The sequence below is a fragment of the Asterias amurensis genome, chromosome 11 (assembly GCF_032118995.1).
Source record: "Asterias amurensis chromosome 11, ASM3211899v1".
Lineage (NCBI taxonomy): Eukaryota > Metazoa > Echinodermata > Asteroidea > Forcipulatida > Asteriidae > Asterias > Asterias amurensis.
In genome coordinates this window covers 10,247,064-10,267,492 of record NC_092658.1, presented here as the reverse complement: position 1 = coordinate 10,267,492, position 20,429 = coordinate 10,247,064, and the positions used below count along the sequence as shown (strand labels likewise).

Genomic DNA, 20,429 nt, shown 5'->3' with positions numbered 1-20,429 from the left:
GTTCATTCACACGATTTGATCATCATGAGATGTGAATTGAAAAAGTGTTATAAAACTTTTTCGGTGGGCAAATTTGTTTTAGATGGCCCCAACATTATGACATTTTTTTTGTACCTCATAGAAATGCCTAAAATACCCCAAAAAATCAGTAGAGCCTTACATGTTTGTGTTTCTATGATTTGGTCCAAGAAGAGGAGACTCTTTGCTTTGCAAGTCAAACTACACAAATTTTATCTAGGGACTGTTTACATCGCGCGCAGAGAGGTAAAATATTTGCCTCGATTTTAGGGACACCTTGAAAACAGGACGTCCTACGATATAGCATGGTGGGAGGGGGTGCATAAAGTGTCAGTTTTAACGCACGCTATATGTCCAGCCCAACATTGAATTAAATACATCTTATGCTACCAACCTCCCCTGAACAAATTGCCCCATTGTAAAGAAGCTTTATTATACCAAGGACGTCCTACCACTCGGGCTTTCACTACACCAACCTGTAAATTACAGGTTGGTGCAGTGAAAGCGTGAGTGGTAGGACGTCCTTGGTATAATAAAGCTTCTTTACAATGCGAACACAAACTTGACTAACATTTTCTTAATTTTTTACCTGATTTGGAAGTTGAAATTCCATTCATATATTCTTAGTGTCCCTTATTACACTTTCAATGAGATTGAGTTCACAGCTAACAAATATATCCATGGAAGAAATTATTTCTGAAAATAAGTCCAAGTTCGGTACTGGCGATGTGATCATCATGTACCAACTGATAGTGTGAGCTCATGTGCGCATGGCTTTGACTGTAGTGCCGCAAATGGCATTATGTCGAGTGCAATATTTGAATATGACCCTTTTTAAATTTGCGCAAGCCAATTGTGCATACAAAAAAAAGGACGAGGTAAACGAATTTTACGCTGTAAAAAAATGGCAGCTTGCGCAAATTACAAAAAGGGCTGTTACATCTCCAGTGATGGGTTTTACAACTTGCTGTCAACTGGTTTGGTGCTGTCAACTCGCCTTCAACTCCTCCTATATACATTTAAAATCTGGAGGCAAAACCAGGAGTCACCCAAATTACAACTTGAGTCAAAGTTGTGGAATCCTACAACACTGTGTTTTGGATGGCTGGTGGTACGGTGCACCCTACAATTTACAAACTATTAACTTTATTCTCATTCCCTTTATTTTATCTACAGATGAACTAATGAAGACAGAGATGTTTGGTCTTCAGTCACTGTGGCTGTCCATCCAACTGAGCAGAGATTTCTCAATCTATCAATTTTGAAGCCTAGGAGAGTCTCCAGAAATCTGCTTTCTCTATTCAATCAACGCCCTGATTTACAGGTACGATTCTTCACATTACTATAGTCCTGTGTTGAACCAACTGTATTGGAAAATTCTGCATCATTCAATACTCAGGTTCTGTTTATGTGGTGAAAACAATCCAAAACAACCGAACTCTTGTAAAACGAGATCTCGCGTAAAACCATGACCTCATATTGTATAAACAAAGCACTAGGTCTGCAAACGCTGCAAGCATTAAACAATCGTCATCCCAACATTGTTAGTTAAACTGTAATGAGAGGAAATAGTCTGCACAATTTGTACACTTAGTAGGACTCTACATTTATTCAAATCCATAAGGTACTCATATCGGTATTTAAATATCATTGGAATCACAGCGCACAATCACTATTGGGTGATTTAATGCACATGCATACTTTTGCGCGACAGCCAAGTTGCGCGAAAGTGATGATGCCCTCTGTTGCCCAGTTACATTAAAGACATGAGACTTTCAACTCCATAAAGTTCATAGTTCATAGTTAAATTTATTTCCACTCAATCATGTAAAATGACAAAATATAACATTACAGGAAAGAAAACTTAAAAGATTAAGTGGGGGAGGTCTCCTTAAAGCATGCTTGTTGGATGGAGACCCCCCCCCCTGAATTTGTGTAATAAGTATTTATAAGAAATAACAATGCAAGAATTGACTGAAATAATTGAAGGCACACAAACTAGTTTATACAGGAAAAGACACAGATAAACATAAACAGGACAACACAGCAACATTGGTTCAGTAAATGGCAGTGTGGAGATGAGATAGGTAGATAGGTAGAGACATTATCGGCAGAAGTTGAATCAATTAAATAGAATAGTGGGCCTAATACAAACAGAAAACTGATTAATAATATAAAATAAGGTATTTTTGTAAGAGGACAGTTTTGGGTTTTTAACAAAAGATAGAACAGGGCTCTTGCATTTTTTAGAGTAACTCTATAAGTAAGTACGAATACTAAGGTCCTTAAAAAGAAACACAATTAATGGATTTGATTGAATGAACACTGGGAATATGGAAACCATCTGAGTGTCTAGTTGGATAAGAGTGGATTTGAGCATGAACATATTCTGGAAGGATTTGGGTAATTTCCTATAAATAAATTGATTCATAAATATACCAACTCAATGAATAGATTACTCACTAAATGTTTAACTTTTCATTTTCTTATGTGTTTTGTCAACTTGTACAGATGTACTAATGAAGACCGCAGAGATGTCCACTTTTCATTGATGGATGGCTGTCAATCACACTGAGCAGAGATGTCACATAAGAGTCTCTCTCCAGCAGTCTGCTTTGACAACTCAAATCAACTTCAAATTTAAAGGTGCGAAACCAAAATGGATATAAACCATTAAAACAAATAAAAAAATATGAGCTTAAAGGAACCCGTTGCCTTGGATCGGACAAGTTGGTCTATAAAAAAACATTTGTAACCGTTTGTTATAAAATGCATATGCTTGGAAAGACGATGTAAAAGTGGAATACAATGATCAACACAAGCATCCCTCGAAATTCCCTGAAAGCTTGGTGAATTTTTTTATAATTAATTCCTTGACTTTCAGCCAAATCCTTCTTTTTGTTGTGTTTTCACAGTGGTTCCACTGCAGAGATATTCAGAGTGTCAAAGGCAAAGATCACATTTGATTCCCCCCTAAAAAAAATCATAAAGTTGTGTTTAGCATCATTCTCATTGGACCTCTATGGTTCACTCATAGAGATAGAAAGTTGTTATAATTCTATGTCTGAAATGCATGCGATTTAGGGACCATTGCCTGCAAGGTCTGCTTCTAAAATAGATCCCTTAGCAGATTTACATTTCATCTAGTTTTTTAAGTATAGTTGGTTTTGGGATCCCCCAGAAGCCTATTTTTTTGGACCCCATGGTCAATTGTAAAGGTCAATATGGCTAAAACAAAAGACATGTTGTCTGGGCAATAACTCAAGAATGAGATTAATCTCAGCAGGGTATTAGTGTTTGTCAACACCACTTTCTTGTTTGTTCTGATACAGTGGGAAAATAAATGAACCTTGAATCTCGTTCTCTTTTTTCATCTACAGACCAGGTGATCCAAACGGAGGTTGACAGATCATCAGTCATAGTGCTGTCCAGATTGTCAGATCATCAGTCATAGTGGCTCTCCATGTCGCACAGAGCAGAAGTGATGCTGAAGCTTAGTATCCAGTTATGACAACTCATTCAACTTCATGTTTGCAGGTACGATACAAAATTGATATTGATAATACAAAGTTGCAGGTCGAATTGGTGTAGTGGTATCTTTCCTACATTGCCTTCCACCTCTAGGACCCCCTGTCGAATCACTTCGGGGGAGCTATGTGTATTGGGTTATCAGTTCCTACTTGTGACTGTGTGGGTTGGCCTTTGAATAATTTTCTGGGTGTTTCTGCCACATCTAAAACTGAAACTTCATTCTTAATTGTCTTCTCTTCATAGAGTTCTTGGCTAATACAGTGATTAAGTTCGCTTTTCTGAGAGTCCTTGGCTTCACATTCGCACCCCCCCCCCCAAAAATGAAATGAAATGAATCACATTTCTGACATTATCATCGTTCACAAAAAAAAGTGAACCCACCCCAAGGCCAAAATAACATTGAGAGTTGAACTATTTTTCATAACTACCGCTAGAATCCTGTTTATAGCTTATACTAGTAAATAAAGTACCAAAAGTGAGCTGAATTTTGTTCATCATATAGAACTGCCAAAATGTATTAATTCTTGAAGCTGTTCATTGAGTTATGAGTGCAGTGGACACTATTGGTAATTACTCAAAATAATTATTTGCATAAAACCTTACTTGGTAATGAGTAATGGGGAGAGGTTGATAGTATAAAACATTGTGAGAAACGGCTCCCTCTGAAGAGACGAAGTTTTTGAGAAAGAAGTAATTTTCCACGAATTTGATTTTTAGACCTCAGAAGTAGATTTTGATTTTTGAGGTCTCAAAATCAAGCACCTGAGAGCACACAACTTTGTGTGAAAAGGGTGTTTTTTCTTTCACTATTATCTTGCAACTTCACCGACCAATTGAGCTCAAGTTTTCACAGGTTTGTTACTTTTGCATATGTTGAGATACACCAAGTGAGAAGACTGGTCTTTGACAACTACCAATAGTGTCCAGTGTCTTTAATTTACCTCTTCAAACAAATTTAAAAATGATATCTGCCAGATGTCACTGGTTACATATCTGCCAGGTTACATGTCTGAAGATTGAAATGAATTTGATATATGTACATGGCTTTATTGTGGGTATGTTCAACTTTTTTAACCTTGTTTCATTTACTCAGATCAACTAAACCAGACAGTTGAGAGTGTCAGATCTTCATCCAGAGTGGAAGTACCTCCTTGAACACATCAATCAACTCTACAGGTACGACACATTATTGTCAAAGATAAATAAAAACTAAATATTTCTTGGGATAACCCAAGTAGTTTGGGTTAATATCCTGCTGTTCCTTGGTTACTAGCGTAAAAACGCTTGCAATCTTTCAAAATCAAGTATAGCATGGGCCAAATTCACTTTTCTATCTATCTTCCATTCAGTACATTCCTCCAGTAGAGTTTAATTGTATTTAATGAACGTGCAGAAATGAAAACGTTTGCCTTTTTATCATGGCTTGTAGTAAAGAAGCATAATGTGTGGCGATATTTACTAAACTCTAAAGAGTACTTGTTCGACTAAGAGTTCAACCCTGGTGTGCCTCAATCATTGAGTAGCTAGAACAATCATTGAGTAGCATAGAAAACCCCTACTATTGGCTTCTAGATTAGTGGCTCTGATGGCCAACTTCAACTTGGAAAGTTTATTAAGTTTTAACTTGATATACAAATTGTTATACCGACTACTACGTGCAAAATAAGATTGTCCACAAACTTGATTTTGCCTATAAAAATTACATATAGTAGTGCAACATGAACATGCACAAGTTCCAATAAATTTAATGAAGGTATTAAATCTTGTTCTTGTTCCCTTTTTTCCATCTTCAGTGAGGTCAACTTAATCCAGACAGAGAGTGTCGGATATTCTCAAGGAGTTTGCGGCCCATCATACAACCATCAGCATCGATGCCTCAACCTTTTTGTATAGTTTGTATTATTTAGTTGTAGATAAGACAGGTATAGATTTTAGATTGTTAATTGCATGGTTAATTGTTCACACTTTCCATTGTGTTTAGAATTGATCACACTTTCCCTTGTGAAATTCTGCACTTCCCCTGTGTTTTGAATTTCTTGCACACCCAACTTGTGTTGTGAATTTCTTCCACTTCCACTGTGGTGAGTTGCTCATACTGTCACCTTGTGTCGTGAATTATCAAGTTTATAAACTGAAACGTTGTCTAGGGCTGAGTTGGAAGAATGTTTCGCTATCTGTTCTAGCACATTCATTCTATGTAGATGTATGCTGATGTATGGAGTTGACAAACTTGGTTGCCATATAGTGGAGCCGGTATGGGAATTTTTCCCCACAGGGGTTTTTGCCCATCTCATATATCAGCAATTAGCAGGCATGCAATAACTGATTTGTATGGTTTTGGTTTCTCAGCCATAAAAAAAAATTCAAAAACACAGCACAAAACATTGCTGTGCTTGGAATTCTGGAAATGTCAAATCTTTTATCAAAATATAGTGTTGCATGACTGAAATAGGAGACACTTTAGTGTCTAAATTCTTAGGAGTCAAACAAAATTTGACTGTTTATTTATTAGTTTAATATTTTGGTAGATCATTCAACGTTTCGGGTGTGCCAGGGTGCGTCACACTTCCTTTGTGTGTTGAGTACATACACTTTCCCTTGTGTTACTCCGAGTTGCTCACACTTCTTTGTGTGTTGAGTACAGACACTTTCCCTTGTGTTACTCCGAGTTGCTCACACTTCTTTGTGTGTTGAGTACATACACTTTCCCTTGTGTTACTCTGAGTTGCTCACACTTCTTTGTGTGTTGAGTACAGACACTTCCCCTTGTGCTACTCTGATTTGCTCACACTTCCTTTGTGTGTTGAGTACATACACTTTCACTAGTGTTACTCTGAGTTGCTCACACTTCCTTTGTGTGTTGAGTACAGACACTTTCCCTTGTGTTACTCTGAGTTACTCACACTTCTTTGTGTGTCGAGGACAAACACTTTCCCTTGTGTTACTCCGAGTTGCTCACACTTCTTTGTGTGTTAAGTACATACACTGTCCCTTGTGTTACTCTGAGTTGCTCACACTTCTTTGTGTGTTGAGTACAGACACTTTCCCTTGTGTTACTCCGAGTTGCTCACACTTCTTTGTGTGTTGAGTACATACACTTTCCCTTGTGCTACTCTGAGTTACTCACACTTCTTTGTGTGTTGAGTACAGACACTTTCCCTTGTGTTACTCCGAGTTGCTCACACTTCCTTTGTGTGTTAAGTACAGACACTTTCCCTTGTATTACTCTGAGTTGCTCACACTTCCTTTGTGTGTTGAGTACCGACACTTTCCCTTGTGTTACTCTGCGTTACTCACACTTCCTTTGTGTGTGGAGTACAAACACTTTCCCTTGTTTGGTTAGCCACTTTCACCTACTGTGATTTGTGTTTAGAGTTGCCCACACTACCCCCTGTGTGGTATACTACTGAAACGTCCCCTTTAGTTTATAATGATCCATCCCTTTCACACTCAAAGATGTATGATTCAGATTCGTACATGCCAAATTCACAAAACAAAATCTTTGGAAATCATAGAAAACGTTCTCTTGCAGATAATCAGGGCACTCTGATTGTCTTCTTGAAAAACAGTTTTACTAGTCAGAGAGCACTCTGATTGAAACTGTTAACAGATATTTCAAACAAAACTTTGCAGAACTTTTGGATCTTGATTAAATGAAAAATTCTAACTTATTCTTATTAACAATTAATTCTGAATCATACGTCTTTGTATTGTTTAAGTTACATGTACGAGCTGCTCCTACTAAAACCGAGACCATTAAAAAGAGTGAAACTTAAACAAAATAATGACTTTTCTTGCAAGTAAAGCCATTAACTTTGTTTCAATGACCAAACATAAAAATAAAACTATGGCAATCTCAGTAAAATTTTCAAAACGTAATGACTTTTCTTGAAAGCGAAGCCATTAAGTGTGTTTTCTTGACCAAACATGAAAACAAAACTAGGGAAATCTCAGTATCTTGCAGAGATATGAAAATTTCTTTAAAAAAGAATTGCAATATTTGTTTTTTTGTTGCTAATATCTTTCAGATTCTGAGGGAAAACAACAGTTGTTTTTTGCTTTTCTTCAATTTTGTTTGTTTGAGGGTCAGGGTTTTTTAATGAAATTTTCAAGATTTAAAACATGGAGTCATTGTGTAGGAGCAGCTCATTTTGATGGATTTAGTTAATGTATGTTAGGGCCTCATCCAAACCCATGAAAAACTCGCAGAGTTGTGCAAACACCTGTGCCTGTTGGTGGACCCCCTCGGCTGCCTGGAACAAGTGGTGGTCCTGCAGGCCCGGGTGCAATGGAAGGTATGTTCTCCGTTCAGTGAAATTCAATTTGATGTACAACTAGTGCTCTCCTTCACTGGTGTTAATGCCTTACAAAATTTGACGAGCTAGAGCAAGCATTTTTGGAAGCATACATTCATACTAGGGCCTGAGCTGGAAGGTAGTGGTTGGTCCCTAAAAAGTTCTGGTCGGCAAGATCTCTCAAGACGTCGGGATGAGGGCCCCTTATTATTTAGCCTTTTGTTGGTCACGTCATTCTTTTGTTTTTGAGTAAACAGGTATGTACTGGGGATCTTTTGAGATCATCAAAGGTGCCTTGAGATGTCTTCGTTTGAGCCAATGGAATCTGGACCCAGTGGATGATGAGGACTTCTATCCAGTTGATGATATGAGGGCTGGAGAAACATGTTCTGCTTGGTCATGCCACTTCACATCCAAAATATCTAGTAAGAACATGAATTTTATTGCCTGTCGATACCAAAGATGACATTGGATTCCTATAATTTGTAGTTGTTTAAGTTGGATGTTTTTGGAAGAGGTCAAAGGTCAGGTCTATGTCAAGGTTCTTAGGGTCTGGTCATGGTCATATAACTGCATGAGATCACAGATTTAGTTTTCAAAGCAATACCAAACAGAAAGTTTATCATGAAAGTTCTCTAAAACTTGTTAAGGTTCACAACTAAAACTTAACATTTAAATATTATCTGAGACAATGGTTTTAAAGAATTTACTAGGTAGAACTAAATTCATTTCCAATGCAGCGACTAAACAAAAAGTTTATCGTAATTGATAAAGTTTATACTTGTGACATTCCCAACTAAATCTTATTCTAGGATTCAAATTTTAAAATCAAATATATGTGGATCTAAACACTTGCGAGGTTAGCTTTTAAATCTTTGGAGAATAGATTTTTTAAATCAGACTAGGGTAGAACTAAATAAGTGTTCAAAACGTCAAAACAGAACATAGTTTAAACTTCTCTAAAAGCTTGTACATTCACAACTAAATCTTCTAGGATATGTGGATTTTAAATTCCAACTATAGGTAGATCTAAACACTTGGGACATTTACATTTCAATCTTCTGAGAACAGTGTCTAAAATCAGACTAGATAGAACTAAACAAAATTTCAAATAAAATCCAAACAAAAAATTATAAAAGTTCACCTTTTTTTAAAGCTTGGATAATTCACAACTAAATCTTATTTTAGGATATTAATTTAAAAGTCACAAAAGGTAGAACTAAACACAAGGCATATTAACTTATGGCGGGTTGTTTTTTTGTTTTTGTTTTTTTAATTAGACTGGGTAGAACTGCACAAATGTTCAAGGCATTGCAATTGTTTATACATATCTACAAGCTTGGGACATCACACTTAAATCTTACATTAGGATTGACAGAAGAACTAAATGCCTAAAACGTTAACATTTAAATCTTATCTGAGGATATGGTTTTAAAATTATACTATAGGTAGAACTAAACTGCAGTTTGTTCAAGATCAAGTTCGAGCAAGCATGTATAATGGAATTTTTCAGCATCCTGTCCATACTAGCTAGGGGTGTTTACTTGTTCAACTCAATCTCCATTTTGTGTCAAAGGTCATAAATTGGTCAGCCAAAGTTTAAACCATTGCATGAAAGGTCACAGGTCATTTCGAGGTTTCAAAGGTTGCAAAGTTTTGTAGGAACATTTACAGCACAAAGCATCTTGGCATCAGGCTATTATTGCAAGCATCCAATAGGTCTAGTCTTTTAAGTATAACTACAGACAAAAACTAGTGAACCTATGTGTTACCCAAAACAGGGGTTTGATCTTAAGAGCCAAAATTAGTTTTTGTCAGCATGAGCAAAATTTTGAGTCAATCTTTGACAAAAAGTGGAACCGTTTGGTCACATTGTTTGATACTAATATGAAGAGGAAATCAAGTTGTGTTGTGCTTTGAGACTATTTCAGTGCAAACCAAGTGAAAGTATTCATTCAAAACCTTCAATTTAGGAAACAGTTGTGCCGCAATTGCAAAGAAATTCAGTCCCTCATTTATAAGGCAATAATTTGAGGGGAAAACAAATGCAAAACACCATGCTTGTCATTTTTCTTAGTACAAGCCCAGCAATGTTGTCGAACAAACCAAGCGAAAGTATTCCTTAAAAAAAACTCAATTTTAGGAAGTAGTTGTGCCCCAATTTCCAAAGATCTTTAGCCCCTCATTTTATTAGATAATAATTTGAAGGGAAAAAAAGTTGGGTCTGTACAAAAGTTTTGTCGTACTGTAAGGTCAATAATATTTCAGTGGAAAAAAAACAAAAAAACAAAAGTATTCCTTTCACAAACTTCAGTTCACAATTTAGGAAGCAGTTGTTTCCTAAGTTGTAATGAAATTCTTTCCTCATTTTATTTAGTTCTTTTTTTCTACTTCAATGCCAACAACGTTTGATTGTAACCAAAGTATTCCTAATAAGACTGCAATTTAGGAAACAGTTGTGCCCTAATTTGCAACAAAGTTTAGTCTCTCATTTTATTAGATAATAATTTGAGGGGGAATTACATTGTTTGTTTTTATTCTTTTGCTTGCTGCTAGGCCAAAAATGTTCACTGCAAACCAAGCGAAAGTATTCCTACCAAGTTCTCAATTTAGGAAACAGTTGTGCCCTAAATTACAAAGATCTTTATTCCCTCATTTCATTAGATAATAATTTGAGGGGGAATCAACTGCATAATTTTTCTCTCTCTTGCCGCAAGGCCTAAAATGGCTGACGCAAACCAAATTAAAGTATCCCTTTTAAAACGTCAATTAAGGAAACACTTGTATCCTAAATTGCTTGTTTTTTCTTATTAGTCTTTTGTGAACATGTGTCTCTTTATTATAATATTCGGAGTTTTTTTTTAATCCATAGTTACAGTAGATTTTTTGAAGTGTTATCCTTATCTTCATTATTACTTTCTCCAAGCACAAATACTGAAATCTTATACAAATAACTCCAGGGGTTGACGTTTACTTTAAGGTCATGTAGTAGTCTTGCAAGTAACTCAAATACTTTAGTTCTTGATCAATCTTAGCTTTGTTGAAATGTGTTGTCGTTATGGTCAAATTTGGTCTCTTTTAGGATGGTAGACGTTATATGAATCCAATGTCATCTTTGTTATCATTAATTGGCAAACATAGTGAGAAATTGTCACTGTTCAGCTTACTAAAACTGTTCAAAAATTTGCGACGTTTGCGTCAATACGTTATGCATTTTTCCCAAAGCCTTTGGTACATGCAATGTGTTTTACACGTCATCGTCAATTTGATTTTTAATCAAAGTTGGCCCAAAACAAGTTCAGTTGTAGCCATTTTGTTAGTTGACTACATCTGAGCGTTCAAATTGCAGCCCCATGGAAAGCAAGGGGGAAATTAGTGGCCAGTGCAAGATTTGTTTCTCCAACCAGCACACCATCATCTGGATAGAAGTCGTCATCATCTGTGGAGTTAGGATCCCATTGGAACAAGCGTCAACATCTCCTGGCACCACCAGTGCAGCTTGGTTGCGAGACAACAATCGGTGAAATCTTAGGCCCTTGAGGGCACCAGTTCATTTAAGCAAGCAACAACTACCTTCTGCTCAACACTTGCATCTAAAACGAAGCGCAAAATTGCGTCTAGCTCGTGTATATTTTGTAAGACATTACAACATTGAAGTAGACACTAGGAGTACATCTAATTGAACTTCACTGAACAGAGAACATATCGACCATTGTACTTGGGCCTTTGGGTCATCACGAGTTCCAGGTGGCCGAGGGGGTCCACCGACAGGCACAGGTGTTTGCACAACTCTGCTTTTTTGTTGGCCAAATTTTTTAATAAAAAATTGAACATGACTGTCCTTGTATCTTGCGTTTTATTTGCCTCAACCCTACCCCCCCCCCATTTATATTGAGGGCCCATCTTGTCCTGGTGGAACCCTCCCCCACCCTGTAGGGACCAATGGGCAAGTCCCCACAGGGTGGGGGAGGGTTCCACCAGAATAAGATGGACCCTCAGGCAGTCATTTTTGCCCACAAATGCAATTAGGTGTGTATACAAGTCGCTTTTAGCAAGTAAATTTGCGCAACGAAACTCCCATAAAATTAATACACACCCAATCTGTTGCATTGTGGAAAAACATGGCTGCCAAGTAGACGAGTCAAATAATGAGACAAACAGAGTTAAATAGCATCAGCCTTTATTCTTGTACACATAAAATAACACTCACAATTTGATGAATACACATGTTAGGGCAAAATTTGATAAAAATGTAAGCCTATAGCCTTATTGCATTTTAGAACAAAATTTGATATACGCAAGCCTATAGCCTTGTTGCATTTTAGAACAAAATTTGATAAATTCGCAAGCTTATAGCCTTGTTCATTTTGAGACAAAATTTGATGAATACGCAAGCCTTGTGGCAGTTTAGGACAAAGTTTGATGAATACGCAAGCCTATAGCCTTGTTGCATTTTGAGGCAGAATTTAATGAATACGCAAGCCTATATATAGCCTTGTTGCATTTTAGGAATTTGTTTTGATAGGACGCAAGCCTTGTTGCATTTTGGGGCAAAGTTTGAGCAACATTCGATAAATACGCCTTGTTGATAAAAATGTAAGCCTTATTGCATTTTAGAATAAAATTTGATAAATACGCAAGCCTATAGCCTTGTTCATTTTGAGACAAAATTTGATGAATACGCAAGCCTTGTTGCATTTTAGGACAAAATTTGATGGTTACGCAAGCCTATAGCCTTGTTGCATTTTAGGGCAAAATTTGATAAATTCGCACGCCTATAGCCTTGTTGCCTTTTAGGGCAAAATTTGAGAAAAAATTGATAAATACGCCAGGCTAAAGCCTTGTTGCAATTTGAGGCAAAATGTGAGAAAATTTGATAAATACGCAAGGCTAAATAAAGCCTTGTTGCGTTTTTGCACAAAATGTGAGAAAAAATTGATAAATATGCAAGGCTAAAGCCTTGTTGCATTTTGAGGCAAAATGTGAGAAAATTTAATAAATATGCATTTTGAGGCAAAATGTGAGAAAAAGAGGATAAATATATGCAAGGCTAAAGCTTTGCGCATTTTTGCGCAAAGTGTAAGAAAAATTAGCCTTGTTGCATTTTCATGCTAAATTTGAGCAACGCTCAATAAATACGCAAGGCTAGTAAAGCCTTGTTGCATTTTGAGGCAAAATGTGAGAAAAATTGGATAAATAGGCAAGGCTAAATGCCTTGTTGCATTTTGAGGCAAAATGTGAGAAAATTTGATAAGTGTGCAAGGCTAAAGCCTTGTTGCGCTTTTTGAGGCAAAATGGGAGAAAATTGGATAAATATGCAAGGCTAAAGCCTTGTTGCATTTTCATGCTAAATTTGAGCAACGTTCAATAAATACGCAAGGCTAAAGCCTTGTTGCATTTTGAGGCGAAATGTGAGAAAAATTTGACAAATATGCATTTTGAGGCAAAATGTGAGAAAAAAAGGATAAATATATGCAAGGCTAAAGCCTTGTTGCATTTTCATGCTAAATTTGAGACACATTCGATAAATAAGCAAGGCTGAAGCCTTGTTGCATTTTGAGGCAAGTGAGAAAAATTGGATAAATATGCAAGGCTAAAGCCTTGTTGCATTTTGAGGCAAAATGTGAGAAAATCTGACAAATATATGCAAGGCTAAAGCCTTGTTGCATGTTCATGCTAAATTTGAGACACATTTGATAAATGTGTCAGGCTAAAGCCTTGTTGCATTTTCGATAAATACGTAAGGCCTTGTTGCAATTTGAGGCAAAATGTGAGAAAAAATTGATGAATATGCAAGGCTTAAGCATTGATGCATTTTGAGGCAAAATGTGAGAAAAATTTGATAAATATGTAAGGGTAAAAGCTTTGTTGCATTTTTGCGCTAAGTGTAAGAAAAATTAGCCTTGTTGCATTTTCATGCTAAATTTGAGCATCGTTCAATAAATAGGCAAGGCTAGTAAAGCCTTGATGCATTTTGAGGCAAAATGTGAGAAAAAATTGATAAATAGGCAAGGCTAAAACTTATGTTGCATTTTGAGGCAAAATGTGAGAAAATTTGATAAATCTGCAAGGCTAAATCCTTGATGCATTTTGAGGCAAAATGTGAGAAACATTTGATAAATATATGCAAGGCAAAGCCTTGTTGCATTTTCGTGCAAAATTTGAGCAACATTGGATAAGTACACAAGGCTGGAGCAAAATTTGAGCATCATTCACTTAATACGCATTAAAGCCTTGTTGCATTTTCAGGCAAAAATGGAGCAAAAGTTGAGCATCATTCGTTAAATGCACAATGCTAAAGCCTTGTTGCATTTTCAGGAAAACTTTGAGTGGATAGATACGCAAGGCTAAAGCCTTGTTTATATATTCCGACAAAATTTTAACAAAATTTGAGCCACATTGGATACATACGCAAGGCATTTTCATGAAAATTTCAGCAACATTGGATAAGGCCATTTCAGGCACAATTGGAGCAATTGGATAAATACGCAAGGTCTTGTTGCCTTGTTGCATTTGCAGGCAAAATTTGAGCAACATTGTCTAAATTCGCAAGGCTATACTTGTAGCATTTTCAGGCAGAATTTGAGCAAAATTTGATAACTACAAAAGGCATTTTTGTGAAAAATTTGAGGAACATTGGATTATGGCAAAATTTAAGCAAAAGTTGAGCAACATTGGGATATCACGAAAGGCTATAGGCCCTAGCCTTGTTGCGTTTTCGGCAAAATTGGAGAACAATTTCAGGATAAATTCGAAAGGCTATACTTCTTGCATTTTCAGGCAGAATTTGAGCAAAAATTGATAAATAGGCAATGCTTAAGCCTTGTTGCATTTTCAGGCAAAATGTGAAAAAAAATTGATAAATACGCATTGCTATGTAGCCTTGTTGCATTTTCGGACAAGATTTGGTAAAATCATGTTGATAGTTCCAAGGCTGCAACAGGTGTCAGCCCTCCATTAAGTAGAGCTTGAATCTCCCTGGGTTCGTTCATTCAGGCCTTGCTTTGTTCATTCAGGCCTTGCTTATGAACTGACACTGTTAACTTTGGTGCTGCTTCGTGGGTGACAATCGGTCCTTAGGAGATGCAGTTGTTAATAACACCTCGCAGTTGGTTCATATGTAAAATAAAGCAATTATTCTTGCATTAGGCTTGTTTTAATAGTCTGATCCATTCAACAAACTTTTGTTTGATGGTTTTTCACAGCATACACTACATGAGGAAAGAATAAACAAAACCATAGTCAATGGTGTTTATGATTGGCAACAACCTGTATCTCTTTTGGAAAGGTGTAAAAAGACATTTTGGTTTATTTTTTTTTGGGGGGGGGGGGGGTACTCTGATGAGCAACAGGCCGGGGCTCCGCTTTAGCGCTTGAATACAAAGGGGCAAAGACACTTCTGGGGGGGGGGGGGCTTTCAATGTATCAAACTTCACATTATGCATTTTTCAACCTCATTGGGGACAAGAGAGTGAGAATATTAATTTTTAATTTTTGGTTTTTACCCATATACACCGATGTGTGTAGCACTGTATACTCAGTACTTTCCCGAGTCCTGTGAAAAAAATCACAGGCATATTACTCGGGTGGGATTCGAACCCACGACCTTTGCAATTCTAGAGCAGTGTCATACCAACTAGACACTGCTCTAGAATTGCAAAGGTCGTGGGTTCGAATCCCACCCGAGTAATATGCCTGTGATTTTTTTCACAGGACTCGGGAAAGTACTGAGTATACAGTGCTACACACATCGGTGTATATGGGTAAAAACCAAAAATTAATATTCTTTATCCCCGATGCAAATTTAACATCTATTAAAGAGAGTGAGAGAAAGGTTTTAAGCAAGAGTTGGCTCCTACTTAATACTAAAACTAAACACTATGTCAATAATGCTAACTATGCATCAGAATGCTATGAGGGACTTAATATCCCGGCCCTTACAGGCTCACAGCTAAATGTCTAAGTTTGTCTTCGCAGTTGTATAAACTCACCTGTATAGTAGGCATACATGATGGACACATTGAGTTGTCAGTGCCAGTGGTATTCTTGATAAATGGAATGATTGGAGCTGTCAGCAAAAGGTACACGTCTGAGAGGAATAAAAACAAGTGAACGAGTTAAAGTTATTTCGACAAAATGGTGTTCCCTTAGAAACACTGGACACTATTGGTAATTACTCAAAATAATTGTTAGCACAAAACATTAAGAGAAATGAATTCCTCTGAAGGAACATAGTTTTTGAGAAGGAAGTAGTTTCTCACTAAAATATTTAAATTGAAATCAAGACCTCATCTGAGGTCTCGATTTCAAGCATCTGAGAGCACACAACTTTGCGTCAAAGGCGTTGTTCCCCCCATTATTCGCTCACACCTTTGATGACCAACTGAGATCAAATTTTCACAGGGTTGTTCACTTGCATTAGTTGAGATACACCACTTGAGAATTCAAGACTGGTCTTTGACAATTACCAAAGGTGTCCGAAGCCTTTAAGCCTCTTTAAGAGTGAAGCGTTGCTAAGAGAAGCCAAAATGTATGGCACCATTTACTATTAACATGAGCACTCAATTGAATGCATGAATCCATTGATCAGTCCTGTCACTACTGAGACATCTCGCTCCTATGACCAAATGCTGCCCCCCCCACCCCATCCATGCAAATTTTAAATTTATTAAAATAGTTTGCTGCTAAACATAGGCAACTTAAGCTACTAGGGCAATCTCGGTGGTCTGTAGTTGTGTAGACATTTAATTTGTAACGGCAAAGGTGGTGAGTTTGAACCCCACACACATTTGTATAGGTCAAACTAAAATAATCTTCTTCATCCCCGATGGAAATTTAACACTTATTAGCAAACAACTGCTGCCAAGTTTACTGCATTTGTGTAAGTCACAATGTAGTTCAACTTGTACCTTTATTTTGTTACTCACCTGTATATAAAATGGACCAGTCCTTATTTTAACTTACCTTTTTACAAACTTAGTGGAACAGTCTTATTAGCATTACTCAAACTAGTTTAGATCACCAGGTACATGTACATTCAGGCAGTGGATTGCCTCATGCACTGTTAACCAAGTGGTATATTCCTTTCGTTAAAATTAGCTTTTGTAGCACACACGTTACTTGTTGTTGCACCATTAGTTACTTTGTTCATATAGTGGAATGTTTCTTTAAACCTTTTAAGTAGGGTTTCATTAGGCTTAACGTAGCACGTAGAAGTAACAATAAAATTGAAAACTTGTTGTTTCTCATGTTTACCTTTTCTCTGAGACCTCATCTTGATTATAACTTGATTACGGATCCCCAGGCAGTTACATGCTTAGTGGAAATGCAGGTGTTCTGTAGCACCTCACTATAAAACACAAACAAGTAAGAAATTTATATGGTAAATTTATCTTCCTAAAAACAAAAACAACAATCCCCCCCCCCCCGCCCCTCAAAAACCACTTCTTCTTTTTTTATGATTTTATTTTTTTTAACAAAACCAACAAACATTTATGAAATACAATCTGTCCTCCTTAAAAAAAAATGCCCCTAGAACCCCCCCCCCCACACCCAAAAAAATAAATAAATAAAACAAAAATCCACATTTGCCCCCCCCCCCAATCATTCCTGGACTCTCAGCCCAATAGAGGGTGAATTTAAAAAGGGCCATAGCAAACTTAAAAACACACCATGGTGCGCCCTAGATGCATGGCAGAAATTAGTTATCATAGTGTTCACAACTTCACATTGTCTATTTTCAATAAGCTTGTAACCACCCTAACTCATTGCCCATTCAAAGCTGTCACGGTTGCCCTATATATAGTATACAAATATTGACTGCTTCGAGTGCTATGGTTAAAACTATGACTCCCGAGGTGATCCCCGGAGCGTTCTATTTTCCCGAGCCGAAGCCGAGGGAAAATAGAACGCTCCGGGGATCACCGAGGGAGTCATAGTTTTTAACCATTGCACGAGTAAAAGCGAAGCCGAGGGAAAATAGAACGCTCCGGGGATCACCGAGGGAGTCATAGTTTTTAACCATTGCACGAGTAAAAGCAGTCAATATTTGTTTTATAACACCCCAAACATTTCTAAATACTGTACTATTATTATTAAGTTACAGACCTGAATGCTACAATCCACGGACGACGCGAATACAGATTGCAAACACTTTTGCTGAATGTGTTGAATGTCGTGTCGTGCAATCCGAAATGGTTACAGACTATTAATTTATCATCCTCGTACACGCAACGGACGTCTGGGTACTGCACGCCGTGTGCTAGTCTGTCGGACTAGCGCACGGCGCCATGTGCTAGTCTTCGGACTAGCGCATGGCAAACCGACGGCCGTCGTGTAGCAAAACTAAGACATGTCATGTGACGCGCTCTAAACCAATGAGCAGGCAGAATCTTTGCAAGGGGTGTTATAAAGCTGCTTAGTGCTTGAACCGTTTAAAAACACTAACACAAGATTCCATTCCCAAAGAAACCCTCAAGAAACCCTAATTAGTGAGCCAGTATTGTTGTTAAATTGATGTATTGTAAGTTATCGCGTCTGTTGCATACAACTGGACTGGCGTCTTACAGTACAATGGGCCACTACTGTCTAAGTAGCAGCAGTTCCACCTTGCCCCTATTTTGAAAATTTTGAACATATTGATACAATTTGTTTAAACTTTACTAACAAATTCATTGAAACTGAAAGTAATGAAATAGTTAAAGGAAATGTTAATAATTATAACTAAAGAAGTAAAAAGACATCATGATCAGGACGTTTTGGTCGTGATCGGATTTTTTTTTTTGTATCATCTTTTAATTAATTCATTCATTGGTAAATTTGTGCAGTAGCTTTACCTGTACACTGACTTCTTGGAGCTTCCTTTACCAAAATAATGTTAGTAGCATCCATATTGAACGTCACCTTATTACTAGTTGCTATCTCCAACCACTGTACTGTATTTAGATGTAGCGTTTGGAACCACTTTGTCAATTATGGACTGCAGGTGAAGAAAGTACGTCTTGGGTTCTTGGTTATAAACTATGTCGTCCTTCGAGTGCCGTAGGGTCTAGGTTGGTGACAATACGCCATTTTTATACTTTAAGTGACAACACAATCACGAGATCCGAATTATGTTTTAGGTGGCATGTTCAATTTTGCATCGTTCAGATTCTGATTCTTTTGAAATATTGCGCGCACTCATCTTATGGGATGGGCATGCGCACGTGATGTTTGCGTTACATACGCATGCACACTCCCGACGCACACGCTCCACGCGGCCCAGATAACAGCATTGTAGATTATGGAATAGAATAACTAGATCTGCCGCTCGTACATACGCGGGTTCTGGCATGGGAGCTGCTGTTGCCTATCTCCCGTGTACATTTTCTGTGCGTTGCCGTCAGCACGTGACTTTTTTGCAGTTGAATACCAACCACCCTCCTGTGCCTATAGACTGTGCAAGTCTCGCGCGCACCGGAGCGAGAAAACACGACAACTGAAGAACTTAATTTTTTTATGAATCAAATCTTTGCTGTAATTTTTTCTTAATGCCGAATCTGAACAACAAAAATACCCATTAAAGCTTGTTTAAATTAGTTTTAGCTTTTTAAATTAATACACAATTATCGGTTAAAGTCTATATGTATAGACAAAAGTAAAACTCTGGGACAAGGATGTTTGTTTGATCTTAAATGTTTTGAAACCCCTTTTGTAAATCTACGCCCGAATGTGAAGCTGGTTTATACGCGGACGCACGATGGTCGCAAGGGCGTTAGATAAACGCGTGACGCAGTTTAAAGAGGAAGCCGACGCCTAAGCGACCAATGAAAAGGCTTTCCACCCCGCGCGGCCAAAACAAGCGTCTGCGTAAGTTTTGTGATCGGAGATGGGCACAAATTCTTAATTTTTTATAAGTAACCTGACCTGAGGTCAAGTTTAAATATCGGTTTTTCTTCGTTATTATGTTGACTTTATTTTTACTTTTGTATATGTTGTTAATTAGTATTACATTTTTAACAACATATGTCATTTTTATGGTCATAAACTGTATTAAACTAAAGTAATGGACGAAACAAAATCTCCCCAACGTAAAAATCCATAAGGTTGGGACCACAATGGTCCCGGAAGTTCAAATCTGCGCGAGACTTGCACAGTCTATACCCAAATTTTGATCCACCGCTATTGACCGAAAAATGTAAAAATATGCCATGATGTTTCAGTGAAACACCACAAACGGTAAATGAAAACGTGTATATTCACAATTCTTGTCTCCAATGATTCAACTTTACACGAAGGCAACGGTGCAGAGGGGCGGTACCGCACGTTCTGTATACACAGAGATCTAATCCTGCTCGTTAATCGGCCGTCCAACTGGAGGTCTCCTTTCTTTTTCCACTGGTCAGACAGGGGCCGGTATTCTTTTGTTACTCTGCGGTTTTGCTTGCTCCTTCTCTCCCTTCCTCCACGGTTATACCGCAGTCTATCAAAGCAAGGCGCTGGGGACGAGCGAAAAAAATAGTTTTTGATTTTCGCGCCGCACGGCGCCCTCAGTGTTGACCATTTCGTCACTCACGTCTGTGATCTTCGAATTCAAGCTGTTCCAAT

At 37.5% G+C, this 20,429-nt stretch overlaps 2 long non-coding RNA genes across 3 annotated transcripts in view; one reads left to right on the top strand and one right to left on the bottom strand.

Moving 5' to 3' along the window:
- LOC139944579 (uncharacterized) overlaps positions 1–11,632 on the top strand; it is a 91,755-nt gene extending 80,123 nt beyond the window's left edge. Inside the window, exon 7 of the long non-coding RNA XR_011786982.1 lies at positions 10,699–11,632. This is a non-coding gene — a long non-coding RNA (uncharacterized lncRNA). The remainder of the gene's footprint in view (positions 1–10,698) is intronic.
- Positions 11,633–12,022: 390 nt separating this feature from the next.
- On the bottom strand, positions 12,023–19,053 carry LOC139944449 (uncharacterized). Of its 2 annotated transcripts, none has more exons than XR_011786961.1 (4): positions 18,680–19,053; positions 17,100–17,193; positions 15,836–15,933; positions 12,023–15,055 (listed from the first exon to the last, which is right to left on the bottom strand). It is a non-coding gene; the product is annotated as an uncharacterized lncRNA (long non-coding RNA). The 2 variants fall into 2 exon arrangements; XR_011786962.1 differs by having other exon boundaries at positions 12,023–14,946.
- Positions 19,054–20,429: the final 1,376 nt, after the last annotated feature.